This window comes from Cucurbita maxima, unplaced genomic scaffold (assembly GCF_002738345.1).
Source record: "Cucurbita maxima cultivar Rimu unplaced genomic scaffold, Cmax_1.0 Cma_Scf00011, whole genome shotgun sequence".
In the NCBI taxonomy this organism is placed as follows: domain Eukaryota; kingdom Viridiplantae; phylum Streptophyta; class Magnoliopsida; order Cucurbitales; family Cucurbitaceae; genus Cucurbita; species Cucurbita maxima.
The window spans coordinates 5234810-5256301 of NW_019272027.1; the positions used below are offsets into that span (position 1 = coordinate 5234810).

The following is a 21492-nucleotide window of genomic DNA, read 5'->3' on the forward strand; positions in this document are numbered from 1 at the left end:
GGAAACTCCCATATATCTTTTTGAATGTAATGAGCCTATCCTCTTTTCTCTATTCATATTCCACAAAGAAAAAGAAAAAAGAAAAAAGAAAATTGATCATTAATCCAAGACCCAAATATTCGGAGGACTCTTCTGACCAAACAAACAATTGTCAGCAAAGTTGTTTCTTTTTTTCTTGAAATCCAAAGAATGTTTGTTACTTTATACATAACATAGGTCATTGATTCAACACAAGAAATAAGCGCTAGCAAAGCTTTTAAACGATTTTGGCAGAACACCCACCTCTTTTGTAAGTCTAACTGGCCTATGCCTATAAATTTGATTAAGCGCTTTAAAAACTTATGTGCAGCGGATACGCGACATCCCATTTCCGACTCAAGTATAGGCAATGCTGAAGAATAAATACTCAAGCTTCTTAAGTCTACCTCAGTATGATAATCTACATGTAGATCTCAGTCCGTCCCTACGTAAGCAGAGATTTGTCCATTTCCATAACTGAGACTAGGATTGGTCTTTCGCATTGAAGGCAAGCCTTTAACCCTTACCTCTAAAAGTCATTTAGTTACCTAATCAAACAGTTCAATCCAAGCCGAAGGCAAGGACCGTTAAGGGTCGGTCCGCCCATATGGAGGATGATATAAAGTAAAGAAGAACTTCCACACTCTAGCTTTAAAGAAATTGAACCCTTTTTGCAAAAGACCGATCACTCATAGAAAAAGCTCATGTGCAACTAGCTTTCAAATGGTACAGCCTACCATCTCCCCAGTTTACACCAAACCAACTTACATAAAGCTACTGGGAACGGTTGAAAGACATGGTCGACCGATGCAACATTTATTCTCGGACTTTTCGCCCTTGATCCGAATAGGGGTGGGAGCATGAACTCCAATTTACGCGTATTAAAACGTTGACTCCTTCCTCTCCAGAATCCGATCGAAAAAAGTAGTCACTCTGACGGGATTCTTAAATTGTTTACTTGAGAATGGAAGTTAGCCTGTGAATCTGAAATATCAATCTCGTAAATCAGAAAGATCACTGAACTTCGAATTGGTCGTTGCTCACCTATACTCAGTATACCCAGTAAAGCACGCTGGTTCAACGCAATGCGGTCACCTTCTTCGTCAACTGGAGGATCGTCTGAAGAAAGGTAGGAAGATGACTACGACGGGATTGAACTCTAAGTCAGTCATTATATTGAGTTCCCCCAGGGGAAGAAGAACAATTAGTTGCGGGCGCGAAGAGCCCAAAGACCCTCTTTCATTATTCCCACTTCAGAGGAAAGAAGTCATAGCAGCCTCAAGTCCTTTATCTTTAAAGAACAGAAGCCGGACGGAGCTAGCTTCAAACTCAGACTACTGCAACTAGAAAGAGAAGGCCAAATCCATGATCTAATTGAGTCAATTCAGTAGGATCTGAAAGCCATCCATTCTATTCCAATTTACTGGGATTCACTGCCTCATTAGTTGACTTCAGTACTGGCTATTCTCTTGCTTACGGCTTTGAAAGCCTATTTTCTGACTCTTCTTCAAAGGCAAGAAAGAAAGCTATAAGTCCGACCAGATTACAAAGAGAGAGGAGGCAAATGCTGACCTAATCCAAGGCTATTGTTGATCTATTTGATGTAGAAACTTCTAGACTTTGTGCCAAGAGTTCATTCCTTTACTACTTAACTTGAGCCTACAACCTTATATTCAATATCTATTCCTTACAGGGTGTAATCAAATCCGGCTTCTGCTTGACTTGCTTATACTTTATCGGACTGGATGGGAATGACAATCCCATAATAAATAAGATATTTCGGTTGATGTCCTTGAACTCTATTCTACTGAATTGACTCTAGCAGCTCAGGGATCTAATCTATAGCCCGGGGAAGATCTGGAATAGAATGACTGCATTACGACTTACAAATCTAAGGCAGTAGGATCTCTTAACTGCTAAGGGAGTTGATTACTCACAATGGCTTGACTTGCCTGCCAGAGGTCTTGAAGGAAACGACCTTTATTCATACAAGAGAAGAACTGGGACATAGCCATCTCTATGGATATTAATCATTCTCTTTTGAGAGAATCTCGACCTTCTTAATAGAAGCCACTCAGCCTAGACGAGTAGATATAGCTCCTAGTAAGACTTTATCTAACTCTCTTAATCCCATGGATCAACAGTTGTCAGATGTGAACCTGCTTTCTCAATCTCGAATGTTTAGAGTCTTGATTTGTCTACTACAGGATTGAATTATCTTCTACTGCTTGAAGAGCCGGCAGGGAACTAAAGGGACTAACCTTTCTTTTGGCCTGGGGTTACAGAACAGAAAGACTGCTGACAAAGGAATCAAAACATGATTTCCGGATTCTCATTCTGACTTCGTTGCTTGCTACATCCTTTCCTACTTTCTCATCCAAAGGCAGGTAAGTGAAAGACTGAACACATCAGAAAGTGGATCGTCCCTCATCTTTTTTATGGTTTATGTCTTGAGGCTCGACTTTAAGAAAGACTTAGACGACTAACCTCTTTCCTCGTGGCCAACTCTCAAGGGCTGAAGTCCGACGCAGAGCTCTTTGGTTCTTCAGTTATAGCAGCACTAAGCAAGATCCAACAGCTCCAGTCCTACAGGTTTCCACTAAAGTGCCTTAAGTAGCCCTCGAAGAGTTCGTTTATTCTCTCCTCGCTTTCAAAGATATACTGACCGTAGGTATCTTACCATCAGATACCGACAGTCGTCTTCTAACATTTCCGACCTTTAAATAAAGGGTTTGAATCAATGTCATATAAAAAAAAAGCTCTTTTTCTCTAAACAACCTGATTTTCGAGACCTTGTGAATTGCATTACCATAACTCAAATCAAAATGAATTCAAAAAAAGAACTCTTGTGATTCGGAATGAACCTTTCTCGGTGGAAGAAAAGGAATAGCGATGGATTCCTATGGAGCATCCAGGAACAAGAAGATTAAATCAGTAGACGAATTCTTACATGGGCCAAGGAAAGAAAAGGTCCGCCTACATGATTTCATCTATACGAACCTGACAGAATAGCTTATATAGTCATGATTCAATTCTGGTCCTTCTTTCTCATTTTTCGGATCCGATTGGAATAATGGAGAAGTAGGAAGACTTTGGGGATTCATAATGAATATCTCGATTATGTCCTAGGATAGAAAATATGAATAATGAAAGATGAGGAAGAGTAAACCCTGTAGTGACTTAGCAGTTCTCCTAATCGACTACAACTCATCATAATTCACATTCTCCTTAAAAACTAATAAAAAAATGACTCGATAGGCGGTTACCTTTTTCATATCTATATCCTCCGCTGAAAAATCAAGACTAAGATAGGAATAGGAGTTTCGTGGAAAATATAGCACCTTTCTCGGATTAGAAACGATGGCTTACGCCTATTTCTTAGGACGTTTAAAGAGCATGACTCTACCGCTTAGTTCAAAAAAGGGCCCATGTGATTCAATTCATGAATTAGCCCACTATGAGTTTACTGCATCTATAATAATCGATATCTTTCTATATCTCTTTCTTATTCAAATGATTCTTCTCATCAGCATTCGTGTCTCTGTTACAACACGGCGAAACCAAATGGTTCGAATGAAATCCAATGAGCAAAAAGAATTAGGTAGGTTGTACACCTAATTTTCCTAGGATTGTAGTTCAATCGGTCAGAGCACTGCCCTGTCAAGGTGGAAGTTGCGGGTTCGAGCCCCGTCAGTCCCGACGGATCAAAATCCAATAAAAAAATACATAGATAAATTAAATCCAATAAAAAAATACATAGATAAATTAATCTCTTCATTTCCTGTGAGAAGGAGTACAAATAGCATAATTTCATTCCAAATGGGGACCCTATTATTATCTATTTTGTTAGTTTTTTCGTTTCACATTTCTCATCAAACAAATATGGGAATTTCCATTTCTTCCACTAGTACCGATGAATGGGAAAAAGACATGTGGATTAGTACAATTATTGGTAGCTCAACCTCAATGAATTACAAATTAGAATTTGAAACAATCTATCTCATTCTAATTTCACACTGAACTTTTGATATATTCCTCCCATTACTAATTCAAGGAAAGAGGATATTAATAAGATCAAACAAGGATCCCATCTCTCTTAGCGAGGTAATTAAGAATTTCTTTTCCGTTTCAGAGGGGGAAGAATTTCTTTTTTATACTGTGGCTCTTATCATACTTCTTTGTTTTCCAAGAAGATTAGATCATTAGAAAAAGGAAGTTTGCTGGGTGTACTTTTTGTTTCATTTCAAAGGGCATTTTATCAATAAGCCAGGGGAGAGATGGAACAGCGATTTCGCTTAACAGAAGAAGATATTGCTTAGGAACCTGAACCTTTGGCCGAGTCACTTCGTCCCCTCGTACCTTTATCTAATAGCTGAAAAAGAGCATCATCAAACCTTGATAGGAGAATTTAAAGCACTCAAGATGCATCATCCATTTCTTATGCTTTTTCGTCAGTATTGGCTGTTGCTAATCAAATGCGTAGATATGCTGAGAATTTGGAGGATGTTCGAGTAATTGAACAAAAAATCCTGCGATTCGAAATTCAATTATATTGTTGTTGCTATTGAGAAAGAGAAAGATTTTGATTCCATTACTATTGATCAACTCATGGGCTCTCTACAAGCTCGTGAAGAAAGAATGAATGAAAAGGAGCCACAAACAAGTTCTTCTCTCAAAGCTGTCCTTGAAAGAAAAAAGAGGATGGCTATGAAGAAAGAAAAAAGAAGAGGAAGTTGTGATCTCAAGATAGGGATCCTTTGTTGGATTCGGTAAGAGCTCAAAGAGGTTGCTGCTTGACTATCCCACTAAAGACATATAAAAAAGATATGAAAAAACTACTGATTCTTTTGCATGAAAATAAGTGGTCAATACTCCTCCGTCCTAAAAGAAAAGAAAATGAAGAATTTCAGAGCAAGAAAACATACATGCCTGCCTATTTAGTTAGCCTACTTATTAGCCTACTTACTGATTGACCTACTTACTGAATGCCAAAGCAAGGAAAGACTCTCTTCCATAGCTTCCGCTTGCCCACGCTTAGCACGCATACATGTGATTCTTCTTCTATCTCCTATAATCTCCATAGTTAAAAGGAGAACTAGCTAGAAAGATAATTGGCAACTTTCTTTCTTTCAAAACCTGTACGGTGCCTATTCACTCTTCCAAGGCCATCGAGAAGGGATTGATTCTATTCACAGACTGCTTTCCTTCTTGTCCACTCTTTGACTTGGCTTAATGATTGGTCCCCGTAGACAGGTATTGCTTCAATGCCCTTGCTATCTTCAAAGGTAGAAGAAGGTTAAGGAAGAACCATGCTTACCTTACCATACAATAGTAGATTGGTCCTTTGGAGCTACTACTGATTCCGGCTTGGGATGATTAGAGCTCCAAAGAAAGGTCAAAGAAGGCAGGGAAGAAAAGACATGCAATGAATTGAATAAAGAAGGCCGACAAGGTAAAGATAGATAGAGCTCCACACATAGTTTTGAGTTCAGCGCAAGGCTAGCTCTCATTCATATATTATATGCTTGAAAACAACCTGCCTTTCCTTTAAGGAACCTTGTGATTCATTTCGCGTCCTATCTACACACGTACTTGTCTCGTTCCGAGTGCTAGGACCAATAAAATCCGAATCATTCTACCAATAAGATCTTAACCAGACATTTAGTAGTCACTCTTGTTTATTCTACCGGTCGACGAGAGAGGCCATTCTGCAACCTGACCTTATGCGCCTGATTTTCTTCTTCTCTATGCGTACGTCTTGAGAATCTTTGATTTTAGGAGAGATTCCATGCCCATCTTATGCAAACCTGTTGGAATCTCATCTGTGACTATCTTGCCTACGTTTGAATCATCATCCACCTGAGCAAACCAACCTTCTCTTGCCCAGCTAGCTCTGTTGCTGATAGGGCTAAAGTGCATAGTCAGCGTTGGTTCAGTATAGCGCGGTAGTAGCACATTAGATTAGGGGTAGTTAGCGTGCATTAACATTAGTGCATTAGATTAGAGTGTTGCGTGTTGTCTTGCTAATGCCTCCCTAATGTGCGTCTTGCCTTTGTATTTTAGCCCTTCTCCTTCTCGAGAGCTTAGGGGCCCCTTCCTAGCTTATTCTTTTCTTTCTTCGGCAGGCACGATCAAATGAGGATGATGGGGGGATGCTTTTTAAACTAAACAGCCTTTGGTTTGTTCATCTGCTTTTTTTTCATTTGATGCTAAGGAACGAAACTAACCTGCCCTAGTCCGTAGTAAATAGAGGTGGAGCAAGGGCAAGGGAGCGAAGCAGCGAGACCGAGTTCAAGAAGGGAGAGGGAGTTGATAAAGATGAGTGAGTACGTGCGAAAAGCCAGAGGTGCGAGCCCTTACTATACTATAAAGGAGCTTTGAGCGAGGGTGTGACGTTGAAGGTTGCTTCTTATTACATTACGTCGAGTCAAAGGTTGTTTGTTACATACGTAATAAAACGACACGTAAGGCACTTCAGTGAACAAGCTTAACTACTAGATGCTCTTTCGACATCATACACAGTAAAGAAAGGACTGATGAATGACCTTTTCCTTAGCCGTAGTACTCTGATTCAACCGCTTATGTTCTTCGCCAATGTTTCAAGGTGATCAGGTTCAGCCTGATTGATCACATATACTCATTTTAAAGACAAGATGTTTGACAACTTCTCGAACGTACTTTGACTAGTGAAATTAGGTGCAAATCCGCAAAATGTGTCGTGCCAAAATTTCTCTACGGTAAGGGATTCATTCTTGTAGGCTTGGTATGATATAGTTCAGTTCCCTTTCAGCAAGGGCGATAGGTAGGCAAACAAACCTTGTTGTGGTCTCATTCATCCTTTCACAAGCTCAGAAAGTGGGCTTGGAAGCCTCAGTTGGTACTGTCGATTGTTGTACTTCGAAAGCTCCGCTATCTATCTGAATAATTGACTGAAAGTGGGCTTCCCGGTTTGCTACCGTTAGTATATAAGGGGCTTTAGCCAAGAATAGAAGAAAGTCCCAATGCAGAAGTAGAGAATGAAAATGACAAAGCACAGGTCTCAACGAGCGTCAAGTACTTCCCGATCAGTCTCACTAGCGCAGCAGATTTCTCTTTCTTTAGTCTTTAGTTAGGACTGCCATTGAAGAGATGGGTTAATCCAAGCCTAATGGTCGACCACATTCAATGGTCAAAAGTCATGCTAAGAGCTCCTTTTCTTAGATAATAAGTGAGACATTGAATGAAGGGCTCACTCTTTCAATCTAGCTAGTTGATGAAAGGTCAAAGGCAGTCTCTTTAGATTCAATTCTACTCTTTTTTGAGGCATTAAGAACCAATTGAGGCAGGAGGTCAATTACCAAGATACCGTAGTTGTCACACTAGTAGAAGCAAATCGGGAACTGGAGCGAAAGAAGAAGGAGCTTTTGGACAAATCCGCTGCAGGACAAAATGAAGGCAGAAATGTCAAAGGAATTTACTTCATTGAAAAAGAGAAAGACGAAAGCAAGACAAGATTCATTCGACTTTACAGAAAGAGAAGCTCATGAACCTCTATGACCTGACCGGACTCTATTATTTCCTTAACCTTTGACTCTCCTTGTCCCTATTCTTCAAACAAAGCAAGACAAGCTCATTCACCGATATGTCCCTTCCCTGATTGAACTATAAACTAAGACTCAACCGAAAACCTGAACCAGATTGAACGAGGTAATGAAGAAGGAAAGACGAAAGAAACGAAAGATTAATGAGACTGAACTGGAAGGAAAGACTCAACAAGAATTATCCTTCACTCCTTCACCAAATTGAACTGTAAGAAAAGAAGAAGAATGTGAAAACCTGAACCTCGGCTTCGCTCCTTCAACTGATTGAACAAGGTAAGTAAAGCGGCTAGATGAGAAGAAACTCTCATGTCCCCGGTTCCTTGTCTCACTGCTTGCTTCGCTCCTCTTTATTCTTTCACTCGATAAAGCGGCAAAAAATAAATAGACTGATCAAGCGTAAATAGAAACTCCTTCCCCTCGGCTTCGCTCCTCTCCTCTGATTCTTCTCCCTAATAAAATGATGAGAATTCCTTTCCCTCTGAGCTCCGAAACCTTTTTACCGAGGTGAATAAGAAGAAATCAAAAAAGGGGAAGACGAAGACAAAGTCAATTCGTTCCTGAACCTATCGGCTTCCCTCCTTCACCTATTCATTGTCGGTCTCATAGCTTCCTTCCCTTCTTTCACTATAAAGGAAGAAAATGAAAGAAAAATTTGCTCACTCCTGAACCTGTCCTTTACCCTTTATCTAATAAGAAGAAAGAAGAAGAAAATGAAAGAAAGAGAAGCTCCGAAACCTTTTACGAGGATAGTAGGGAGAGGAATTATCATCATTTAGTTAGGGATTCGACTGAAAAGGCACATGCAAATCTAACGGACTGGACTTCTTTCACGAGGGCCGCAATAGCTCCTACTTTCACTAAATAAGAGTTTTTCAAAGGTCAAATTCTTTCTATTTTTCTAGCCTGGCTACCTTTTAACCCACATTACATGCTTTCTAATGTGGCCATGATTCAGTCAGATCCTTTATATCCTCCTTTTATCCATCCGAGGATCCGTTCTGTAAGCCACTATCCAATGTATACCTTAGGCAGAACCAACCCTCGCCCGTTTCGTAACAAGGCCAAAGACGACCGAAGAAAATGATGTTTGGAATAATTATTCTCAGCTGCATCTTTCTCTTTCGTCGTTATTCTTTTCATTTGAAAGAGAAGTACGACCTTCAACTTGTACTTCTTATGTATATATTGTTGTGATTTAGCATTTCTTTATTCATTTCTTGGATTCGCATCTACGTGTATTCCCTAGTAGATATGATGGTTTTGACCCCCTTATTCCCGCTAGTCTTGAGTGTGGGGACGGGGCAGGGGCTTCCTCTGCCATCACCATCTGACCTATCCAGTGAGTTCTCGTGGAGTGGGTCGTGGATTAATAATTATTATGGCAACCTAGATGAGGCATCATCTTCCCTACCTAACTTGGACCACATGCAGCTCAGCAAAATGTAGAGGGTGAGGGGAGTTCCGCCCCGGGGATGACCCTTTGAGCAGTACAGGAAGCATCGAATGCTTTTGTTACAGAATAGGTAGGAGGGGAGGTTTGGATTGGACAACAAGGGCTTTGCGCCTTAAACGGTCTTGTCTTTCTCTTTGTGCAAATCCAGTGCTGGTGTCGAAGGTTTAGCCCAGCCCGGTGAATCAAGCAATTGTATCAGGAAGCGCTGCTCCTCTACTCAGGAAGAGGGTTGAAGATGGAGTTTCTTTTTGCAAGCGGGAAGCGAGCAATGCCTCTCTTGTGGCTTGTTGCTCTACGCTGCGATTATGAAAGGGATGGGCCATCAAAAGCACCAAATTGGCCATTCATTTTCTAATATGGTGTCTAGTTAATTGCATATGTCATTCCTCATTTGAATTAGTGACCTGCTTCAACAGACAAAATGGATTCTGCGTCCGCGTATAAAAGACCAGCAACAAGCAGCTCCATCATCCACATCTTATATGCCATTGGCGGGGGTCCCATTCGTCATGTGCCGGATCCCATTCCCAGTAAGTAAAGCATCCTTGAACCCATACCCTTGATTCCCGCCTTGAGCCTCAGCCCAAAGGACCAAAGGTTGCTGTTTGGTCTGGATAAGCAGGCATGGACAGGCTCCTCGAGCGGATACCATTCCAATAGGGAAGCTCATCTTCCCATTACTGGCGGAGAACTCAAAGGCTACAAACTCCTTAGGTCTTGTTTTGTAAGCTTGAAGCTTTGAACCTGTCGAGATTAACTTACAACTTCACTAACTTAAGCTTACCAGATCAAGTAGATCACTACCGAAACCCGTACCATACACGCTTCTTTCTCAGCTTCGCCTCTTTCTGCCAACGCCGACCCTTCCCGTATGCTTTGAGGGATTGAGCCTTCGGATCCCACCTTATTGGTCTTCTTTCTGCTGTCGCTGATAAATGTTGAATGTATAGCGCTCTTCCGCTGAGAAATGCCCTCCTTTTGTCTTCGTCTTGTGGTCCCAAACCGAGACATATGGTTTTGGTATAGAAAAGAAATGTTACCAAGGGGCTCAACCGCCTTATCAGTAGATCTCCCTCCGTCTTATCGTACCTCTAGCAAACAAACTTCGAGCTGCTGAATCGGGCATAGAACAACGGTATATTGTTTTTCTGCTTGTTTTGAAAGCTTGAAACGACAAACAAGTGGTGACTATGAGACGACTTGCTACTGAGCTTCATGTGTTCTTTATTATGGGGTCCACGCAACAAGAGCGCTTCTTCTTTTTCTTTGCCACCATGAGACCTTGCCTTATTTGGTAGTGGAGGGGTGGAATCAACGCAATTCGTACTGGTAGTAGTGAGACGTCGCCTTCACTGGGTTGGAATAGTAGGTCTCTCGAGCCTTGTTCTCTGCGGTCATTCTTGCAGCCCTTGCCTTTGTCACTATCAAATCTACACCTGACTTTTTGAACCAAGCTAAGGTCATTACTGAATCTACATATCCTAGGGACGATCAATTCTTCGTTGGTGGTAAATTAACCGTGAATGGACTCTAACTCTAATGGCTGAGCTAGGTATGTATGCTTACCAATCTTGTCTCAAGCACGCGGTAGACTGCCTCGCCGTGCCCTGTACTGATGTTAATTGAATGAATGGACACCACACAAGTTCGTGCTCCGAATCTATAAAGAGCTGCGTGCCTGAGTCCTTCTGCCCCAAAAAAGGATTGTTCCTTGTTGGTACAAGCTTTTCTTGTTCTCTTATACCGTAGGATTGAATTGTTTTCCTAATGTTGTAAGGGACTCCCAAGCACATTCATTCTCTACCCTGTCTACTGAGAAAGAGAAGTTAGTGAGAAAATTCGCTTAATTGAATTGATCGTAGATGTATTGGGAATCTTTCTTGAATTGAGAGGAAGGGAAGTAGGAGCATCGTGTTAAGACAAGGGCAGTGGGTAGGTAAAGACAGTGTGGGTTTACAATCAAAGCTCCAACTGTCACTGATGCCGGGTAAACCACTAGGGTATGAATTTTGATCTAGGATCGGTAACGGGCGAAATTACGTACGTGAGAGAAAGAACCTCTTGGTGGAGTCCCCTCGAGGACAGAATAGCACAACTTAGTGACTAGGAGCGTAGGGAAAGCCTGTTGCGCCTTATTTTTGTTTGACCGGCCTATCCTCTTTCAAGAAGCAAGCTCCCTCCCGTTGTCCAGTCCCTGGGCGGCTCTCGGTTTTTTTAGCATGTTGGAAGATTAGGCGGCAGTTTCAAGACTCGAAAGCTTGACGAACAAGCAAATCAAGCCCTAACTATTTATTTGAATAAAAGATTTTTCCCTTACTACTCAAGTGGTAAGGTAGGGCGTATTCTTTGAAGAAAACAGACTTTAGGAAAGTGGTTTAGGTAGCTCAGCTGGTTAGAGCAAAGGACCGAAAATCCTTGTGTTAGTGGTTCGAATCCACTTCTAATCAAAGAGTCCAAAGGACACGTAGCCGGGACCTGATTTGGAAATTCAAATGAAAGAGGAAGCAAAACAAGTAGATTTGATAAAAAAAAGTTGTAGATTACTCGAATTGGTTCTCGCGTCCCTATGCCAAAAAGAATGGGCGAGTTTTGTTTGAGTGTTCATCGATTGGGTGGATCCATATGCTCCAGGCGGGTGAGACGAGGTGTAGCGCAGTCTGGTCAGCGCATCTATTTTCGGTACAGAGGGCCATAGGTTCGAATCCTATCACCTTGATGTGGTAGGCGAACTGCGCACACTGAAAAAAAAAAGAAGAAGATCTCCTTTTCTATCACACGTAGAATTGTCATTCGTTTGTCTTTTGAAACCCCTTACCTTATCAATCATGAGGCAGGTTTTTGGCATCATAGCCTCTCCACAGGTTCCGAAGACTCCTTCGGCATCAATGTGCTCCAATGAAAGAGATCAGACCCTTTCCTGAACCAGAACCGGGCATAAAACGCCGGGGTAGAAAGTTGAAAGCGAGCTCTTTTCGCGTATATGCAATCTCGAAGCTCAATTAGCTCACGGACTGTCTCCTCAACCCTGGCGAGTACGAGAGCTTGGTAAGAGAGAATGTCGAATGAGAAAGACATTCGATTACAGCAACATTTGCAACTACCAAAGTGCACTAAACCTAGTAGAGATCTTCGACCTAACGATAATTGAACTTCAAGCCCATTTAATCAATCCGCTTTGTACCTTATTGTGGACCGAACCGGATGCATGCCAGACCCAAATTCTCTCTTAGTCACCCGAAGACGAAAGGAAGATCAGATCCGAAGTTTACGAATCGAAGAGAAAGCTGAGTTCTACACGCTTTCATTTTCAAAAGCTTCGCTTGCCTACGGTACTTTATTCAAGATGTGCAACAATACGGTCATATCTCAGTCGTGTATAGAGAATTCCTTTCTCATTTCCTTGGCGAATAACACAAATGAAATTGATTCCCTAACCGCCCATCTTATGAGTCCATTCTTGTCTTGTTGGTTTGTTGTACTATTTTGTACCTTTCTCGATTGATAGAAAGACGTTCGGGAGCTGGGAGGGCCTATCGTGAGGGAACTTTCCTTTTTACGGTAGGCAAAGGTAAAGCTGGAGCTGCGTATGTTCACGGTGATCAAGGCAGAGCGACTCCTTCTTTAAAAGAGGTTGGTTTTATCGAAACTCTTAGATCCGCTTTCGTTAAAGAAAAAATAGGAGCTCTTGGTTTGGCCGATGTCGATTTGTATGGCAATGCAAACTCGACTCAGGATGAGGATTCCACTTTTCATACTGCTGCTATGAGCCGAAAGAGCTGGTAAGCTATCTCGCTAAACGAAAGGCAAAAGCACGTACGAGTTGACCTCGTTACAAGGGGTGGGGGCCAGCCAAAGAAGGTCAGTCGGACTCGGTTAGGTTCTTCTATGCGGGAATGTATGCATATCGGTATCCTCTTCAGGACCGGTTGCTTCCTCTTTTTGTTTATACTATACGTTTGGAGAAACCTGCTAAGCCCGCCTTTCTTACCCGGTGTGATTCAATCTTTCAGCTCAAACTTTCCTATGGTCGGAAAAGGTAAGAGTAAGACTACCTTTTCCTTTTCTTGCCCGAGCCAAGGGATCATTCAGTTTCTACCAAAAATTTCGCTATCTATTAGTTGCCGTAATCGAATGTATTTCTCATTTCGTGTTAGCTCCTCCAAGAGCTTCCTAGTCCGTAGTAGACGAAACCTTGGACTTCTATCGAACTTATAGCATTGCCTGGTGAGCTCGCCGTTGAGGGTTGGCCTTACAGGAGATCGAGCAACCTTTCTTTCCCTACCTGGTATGCTTTCCCGCTTATCGCGCAACTAGCCAACTAGCCAAAGAGAGAAGGAGAGGGATCATGTCACTTAATTTGTATGTGCATTTATTTTGTCCATCCTGTACTTGCCTGCTTAGCTTTCTTAGCCAACATCTCCGGTTTCCCCCGAACCAAGAGGTTCTGCTTATCCAGACCCAACAGTCACACTTGAAGCCGAAAGACTGATTTTTTCATAAAGTTGGTTCATAGATCAAGAAAGAATGATGAAGCTATTTACAGGGACGGTTACGCGACACGTCTTTTCATACTCGCCTTTTCTTTAACCCTGCTATCAACCTAGCCATTCTCGCTTATTGCTTTAAGGGGTCTCCCCACTTTATGTGGGTATATATAGGCTTCATTAAGAATACCAAGTAGATCAGCAACTACAGGTTTCCCTCATCCTGTGAGGGAGGAAGGGTTCCGGGATACCTCGAGGCCCTTTTTCGTATATTTCATCATTAGCAACCTCCTCTTTATCGATCGTCAAAAACATATGCTTGATCAGCTTCCCTAGTGGTATTTCCTTGTAACTGACCAACATATACCTTTACTAACTCCACTGCTGCTCCCTCAATGCACTGCTATGCAGAGCGGAGGAAGATACTGAGGGCAGAGATTTTAGCTAACAATGACTTGACTCCTTGCCTTGCTCAATGCTTCTCCATCAACTGTAGCAGGAAGGACAGGAATAGGAGAAGGAAGAAAGAGACCCTCTTTCTATTTTAGGTTGGCCCTAGGAAAGGAAAGTTCTTCACTACCATTGCTATCCATCTGTCTATAATTATCAATGTTGATGGTATAAAGAAATCTTCATTATACAAACAGGTGAAAAGCAATCAAAGCAGTATCCAAAACCCACCACCCAACACCTTACGCGCCCAACTCAACGCTTCCTTGCTAACAACCAATCCCTCAAAGCAATGAATGCGGCTAAAAAAAAAAAGCACGCCATAGAACAAGAAAAAGTTTCTGCGAGGCGGAATATGGCATTGAACGGCGGTACGTACGGCTTAGAGCCAAGGCATTCATAGGTCTCCTATCGGAGCAGACGGAAGTGATAGCAGAAAAGGCAAGTCTTCCTAGGTCTAGAACAGCAAATGGGAAGGCTCTTTCTCCTCAAACTAACTCTTATGTATATCCTTCCCAAATCCTAGTGTTGGCTACCATCTTCAAAGCTATTGCTGCTACACTCATCTTCTAATTCATTTTTTTTTCTACAAACCTAGGCGACGCAACTTTTCAATGTTAACTTGCTTTGCTTCAGGGAAGAGTGAATGATCTGCCAGCTCTTGCAGAAATTTGTCAAAGTTGTTGCGAACCCCTAATTCCGCAGTGGCATGAGAGACAGCAGCCCTAAGGTCAACCTGGATTTAATCTAAACTTTGTGTACATTAGCTTCATTCATTCCACTCCAAAAGAGCCTTAAATAGAAAAGCAAAATGAGGAAGAGGTGGCTTTCCAGGGTTTTAGTAAAGGATCTCCAGCGGGGAACGATGCTCCTTCTCATGCCCGTTTGCCAACATCGAGAAAACTCGCCTTCTACTATCTTCCACTCAAAAATTTAGGATTGAGTTTCCGATTTGGTTGGTCATTCTGACTTGCCTTATTTGATTTGAATCACTTGGAAGGGTGCGAGATGCTTTGGAGGCACCATAGATTGCACCGTTGGCAACGACGCTTTTGAGTGCCCCTAACCGGGGCCGTAGATCGAGTTCTGGGCTAAGGTTACCGCCCTTCGAAACTCCCTTCTGGAAAAGGTGAAGTAGATCGACCAGGTTACCGGAAATGACCAAAGAACAAAAAAAAAAGAAAAGCCAAAAACAGAAACAACATAAAATGTTCATCCTTGCCCGACTAAAAGAAAGGGTTTGTGCTGCCCGCTCTAAAGGCTTTCCAAAAACTTCCTTGGGTGGGAAAGTCTAGACTAGAGCCGACGACTCGTGAAGAGATAAACCGCCAGAAGCAAGCAAGAAAAAGTCCCTCCCCTTTTTGTTTGCAAGTATAGCACTAAAAGCACCAAAGCTAGCCTATTTAGTAAGCGTGCAAGTGGAGAGAATTCTAAACTTGAGAGAAACTCTATACCAAAAAATTGGAAATGAGATTCCTTCTAGGCTGACTTTCATATGAGCAACTACTGAACTCAACTGAGCTATAAGTTGGAGACCAGATATGGGTATAGCACAGGCTGCTATGAGAGGAAATTCAGGCTCACCATCCGTCCGCATAGCGCCGACCCCAACCTGGGAGACAAGGATCCTTAACTCAGTCTCAAACACGTCCGTCCCGTAAAGACATCTATTGTGCTGGCCTTATCTTTTGTAGCTAGCTTCCGCCGCATGAATAAAGGAAGATGGTTCCACGGAGCGCAAGGAATCTTTTCCTACGCTAAGGCATTACATGCCAAAGAACTTGGCTGACACTCTTGTCATTCCCAAGTCTGACTTCGCCCTCATACCGAAAAAGAAATCAACTCGATAAGCCAACATATCCGATGCATAGCTGCTCTGCACGTATGCAAGTATCGACCCCGCATAGCATCATCCGACAATTTAGGCAACCCGATGTTCCGACAAGGCTCCGCTTAACGATCTCTTGCATGGCTCATTTCCCGTGCTTAGACCCACCCATGTTTAGCAGCCAGAAAATAGGGGAGAACCCACCTACACGTGCCTACTGGTGCTCTCGTGAAAGCCTAAGCCGGTAATTGGCTAAGATTCGTTCCTGCGCGCGAAGTGCAGCAAGCAATTAGGCCTTGCTTTAATTTGGTTGCTTTAGGGTTTAGGGTTTAGGGTTTAGGCCTTGGAGTTGCTCTTAGCTGGTCGGGTTGCCGGCCTGCAGACCCGTTTCGTTGCCATAGTTCCGGGCACATTAGGCCCTCTTTTTTATGCCAATACCTCGGAATGGAAACAAGACCACTAGAAATAGTTAAGGAATTGCAAAGAGTATAACCTTTTTTTGGGAATAGAGTCTATTCTTTCTTTCTATATGCACGGCGCGGTATAAGGGTGGTGGGTTTTAGTGGGCATAGGTTGTAGTTCCTTTTCCAGAAGAGAATGAATCATCCGATTCAAGATCCAGACCTGTGCGCTTGAGCAGCACTCCCAGTGTAAGGGGATAACTCTAACTACACAATTCTGGTGGCATAGCAAAAGCCTCATCTTTTTTTTTTTGAATTCAGGGGAGGGGGTGTGCGAATGAATCATTTTTTCACTTCTGATATGGATGTGGAATCCTATGTGCTATGCTTGCTTCTGATTGGTAAGAATCAATCCCCTTTCTTTTTTTCCAGGGAAGAAATTTGCCTATGGTTGATTTTTTATTAGAGAGAAAGCCAGCATTAATACCTTCCTTCAGCTTTCATAGGTAGGGGATCTAAATAGGCCCTAAGTTGCCCGAAGCAAGGATCTGCTGCTTACCGATAAAAGAATAATGTCTTTTAAGGTGGGTCTTTATACCTGAGGATCTTTTTTAGTTCATCCAAATTTCACTTCTGCAGAGATAGCATAACATAGATTGACAACCAATCCCCACAACATATGAGAGGTTAGGACGAGTGAGAGTAATCTCGATTCAACTCCCAACTCATCTTTTGCCCCTCTGTGATGAAAGGAGGATCATCAAGGAGATCTCAATTTGATAAAGAGAACTTTTGATTTTGCCCCCTTTTTCTAATTGTAAGGTCTTGTCCACCTGAGCGTTACAATGAAAAAAGAACTTGATCATCATTGCATCATTTTTCTCTAGGCTATCTTTCTTCAAGTGAGAGATCGGATCGTGAAACCTCCTTGGGCTCCTAAGGGCTATAGAACTCTCTCTGGCAAGCATTAAGCCAACTGCCGACTCTAGTTGCTTCTACATGCTATATTCTCTTCGTCTAACACATTCAACTACCTTTTCTTGCAACGAGTTCGACTGCAGCTCACATTTTGTTTAGAATCTCTTTTTATGTGTCTGCCCCTCAGGTTCGGTTCTTCTTAGTTGTAACCTCTTTTTCTTTTTGAACAGCCCAAGCTAGATGACAAAGCTGAGCTCGAAGGTCCCTTTTTGATGTGGTAGAAGTACCTCGCAATCTTTTCTTCTGTTGCTGGGAAAGTCTTCCTCGGAATGTAAGTCAAAGCCTTGAAAGGAGTTGTCTCCCCAATCTGACTCTGGAATCAAAACCTTGATTATTACATGCATCTCGATATTTGATGAAGAGTGAGTGCTGGCCTTTTCATATTGAATCACAGCCATTTCCCTCTTTCTTGGGGATCAAACTCCAGGGAACAAGCTTAAACACTGATTCAAGCTGTCAATCATTAGATTGTTCTTTTTGTTTCATAAAGGCCGGAGCCCTTGATAAGAAAGAAGCCAATCTTGTAATTCTTGAGGATGATTATTTGAAGCAATAATTCCATAAGCAAGTACATGACACTGACTTTCAAGCTCCGAAGAAGACTGAAACTGACCCCACTTTCATTGACTAGTAAGTGATAGTTGTCAGGTTCGCAAAATGACCGAGGAAACCAAATCCACTCTCGTGACATGATCGAAGTTCGATCCACCACTTTGAGGAAAGAGATGAGACGCTCTACTACCCGTCTTTACACATACGAGAAATCACTCAGGACAAGAGGTGTCGACAACGTGAGATTGACTGCCTGGCTTTCGGCCTTCTTTCTTGATCCAACTTCATTACTCTGATTGACCTACTTACTGCTTGTGCTTGGCTCAGGATATCCTCCTTTCTTCAAAGCTTTCTATTCAAGTGAGGAAAGGTGTAAACCTTCACAGCCTTTTTTTTTTGCCCAAATGAGAGGTATGTGGAGATAGTCCTGACTTTTCTTTCTCTTGCCTTTTCCAACATAATTCGGGGCTATCAGTTCCGTTCTGTTCTCTCTCTCTACCTCTAATTTTTTACCTAACTTAACAATCTTTTGCCCGGTCATACCAACATGGGAAACCTAGCTTCCCTCCCTTTGAAGTGCATTTCTCAGATCAGCTCTCCAAGTCACTAGAAAGAGAGTGAAAGGCCCACTACTTCTTCATTCATGGCCTATTTTTGTATGGATCTCCCTTTCGTATTCATTCAACCTGAGGCAAAAAAAAAGAGAAGTCATACAAAGAATGGTTCTTTCATGCAATGCATAACGGGGGCGGGCCTCCTATGGATTTCTCCAACTCGATGAATGAAGGGAGGAGTATGAGTAAGGAAGGCTTTCTATATGAAAATGAAAAGAAAAAGAATCAAACCATACCATATCTTACTGAATAATCTGACTGAATGAGGAAGAGCTCTTTATGTGGTCTCACTTGACTTTACCACCATCTGAAATGCGCGAAACTTCGATTGGTGGAAGCCAGTCTATGAAGATTCTCCCTTTTCTAACGTGCAATTCCCCTCTTTCTGTAAGCATCAAGTATCTCAGCAAACAAAAATTTCTCTAAGCTTATCCTATAGCTTATACGTCGTTTGAAAGCAGCTTCAAGGATCCAATGAATAGCTAAGGTTTGTTGACGATCCCTTGCTACAATCCCAGGCACATCATAAATAGTACCTGCTACTCCTACTTTTTCAACTTCGCATATGGGCTTTATATTGTCTACGGCATCAACCATCAGTTTGATTACATCGCGTTCAGTTTGAGCTGGGCGATGAAAAGTTTGATAAACAATAGCACGAACTCTCGTACTTTTACCTTCTTTCATGCGAAAGTTGACCAACTTCTTGATCAATTGTTTTTGCTCACCATCCAAGCCCCCCATATAGCTGAGAGTTTCCAAGCAATTGGAAGCCGCTTTTGATGACGAGGCCGAGAAATTGATATTATGCAATTGTCACTGTTCATCTTTATCAGCCAACTCCCCTCTTTCCATCTTTCTTTTCAGAGTTTACCACTCATAATAGAATAGATTATTTCACTTTTTTTAGAGTCTCGCTCCCAGAGTTCAAGAGTATACACTCTCCTGTCATACGGCTCCGTCCCGGCATCAGGACCTCTCCTTTCCTTTAACCAACGGGTCCTCGAACCAAGCGGTTTGGCCTCCACCTACATTCACCCTCTGTCGGTTGGAAATAGTTGTTGGAACTGGTTTTCCAATTCCATCTAGAACCGGGTGTTCTTATTTTCAATGGAGGCCTGTTTACGAGCGAGGAATTTCAGATCCCCACCCGTTCCACCAAAAAAAAGTATATCTATTGCGCGGCTCACGTCCTTTGGCTCGTGCACCGGAATCTTTCTAGTCCTCACGAGTTGGTCTCTCTTTTCTCATTTTGACCTTGTGGTCGAACTCCCCCAGGCTCCGCTCTGTGGCGCAAAACTGTCTCGAGGTCATGAGATCGCGCTCCTCCTCCTCCCTTTTCTCTTTCTTTTTTTTCAAGTGAATCCCAGAGAAGGTCCTGTGGGTATGATTGAACAACCTCTAAAGGAGAAGGGGATGTCTGCGTTTGTTGTTGATATGGGTCAAGAGGTAGAGGTACCGGTCACGCAATAAAAAATAATGGAATGAGGGCATAGGTTGCCTTCGGAGCTTCTCTTTACGAAAATGTTTTTTGACCCCGGGGGGCTCTATTGTGGAGGGTCTGCCGTTCTTAACCGGGAAAAGAGTGGGACTTGAAAAGAGGATGGGAGAGAGGAAAACTCAAACAAGTAAGGAGAGAGCCTGAAAAAAGACGTACTGTGTTGTTTCTATAAACAAATTGTGTGAATTTTGTTAGCGGCAGCTATCCTGAATGAGACTTTTTCTTCACTGTAATTTCGCCTCCGTTTTTTACATCAGCATTCCTTTCAAAACACAAAAGTCAGAGTTAGTGCTCATTTACCCCATTTTTGTTGTTCGAAGTCAATGAATTCCTTTCTTTATCGCAATTACAGTTGGAAATGCTTTTAGCGCGTATGCAGACTTCCAAAGTTTAGGAGGTTTTTGGTTTCGCCTTTCCCCTTGGGCTTTATCTTCTTATGTAGTTTCAGATACAACTTGTACTTTTTCATGTACGAATTACGTAGAAAAGCTAGTACCTCATTAGCATTGCAACAACACGAAAAGAAAGCGAGATACTGGAATACGAGTGGAAGGAGCGAAGCAGACTGATAGTTTACGAGGTTTAAAAGAGAAGCCTATTTACCGAGTTCAAGAAGGGAAGGTAATATTGTCAAAGGGTCAGGATCAAGAAGAAATAGGAAAAGGTTGATTCTTCTTTTCTTACAAGTAGTCGAGTAAATGAATGAATGAAATCCGGTTCACTCTCAGTCTCTCTCTTTCCTTTAACATTACCTCAGTCGAAAATAGCCCAAAAAATAGACAGAGGATAGCTCAAATTAATGGTCCTAAAGAGTGAAAAAAGAAGAATGCATCTTTCTTTCGGCTCCCTATTTATTCAAACACTGTCAAGTCTGTCTCATTCATCTTGTCTTCGTCTTCTTCCTTTGACTATTTATTCAAACACTGTCAAGTTAATTCTTCTTGAGTTTCTTCTTTCCGAACTAATTACCTCTAAAATGGCCCGAAAAATAGGGTAAAGCATCGATTTAATAATCAATGATCCTTACACGAAAAAAGAGGGATTTTATCCCAAAAAGTAGGGTAAAGCATCAATTTTCTAAGAAATGGACTTTACAGTCTAATTCATCTTGTCTTGTTGTCTTGCTTGAGTCTCCCTTCTTTCCCTTCAAACACAGTTAAAGGATAGGAAAAGGTTGAAGGTTTCGGCTTTCTCTTTTTCTTTTCTTTCCTCTCTGACGGGAAAGTAATATCGGTTCCCCGGAAATGAATCTTGTCTTGCTTTCTTGTTTACAGTTCAATCTGGTGAAGGAGAAAAAATCTTTCATTTGACTCTCCTCTCCTGTAAAGTGAAGGGAAGGGAATATCGTTCAAGAAGAATAGTCCATCCAGTTTACCCTCCCTGTTCCATCAGGTTCGTGAAGTAGTTTAGTCTCATTTTGGCTTCTTACAGGCAGGAGAGTAAATGAGTGAAATCCAATCTGGTCAGTCAAGTAATATCGGGGAAGGAGTGGAGCAACTCGACCACGAGGGAGAAGAGCGGAGCAATGAGACCATAAAGAATAAGCTCATGAGCTTGACCTGATTCTCATCTTTCTTAATTACCTCTAGCCAAAAATAGCAAAAAAAAAAAAAAAAAAAAAAAAAAAAAAAAA

General features: G+C 42.0%; 1 non-coding gene across 1 annotated transcript; it reads left to right on the top strand.

The window, feature by feature from the left end:
• The first annotated feature begins 11424 nt into the window (after positions 1–11424).
• TRNAF-GAA lies at positions 11425–11498 on the top strand. The gene has a single exon. It is a non-coding gene; the product is annotated as a tRNA-Phe (tRNA).
• The last annotated feature ends 9994 nt before the right edge of the window (positions 11499–21492 follow it).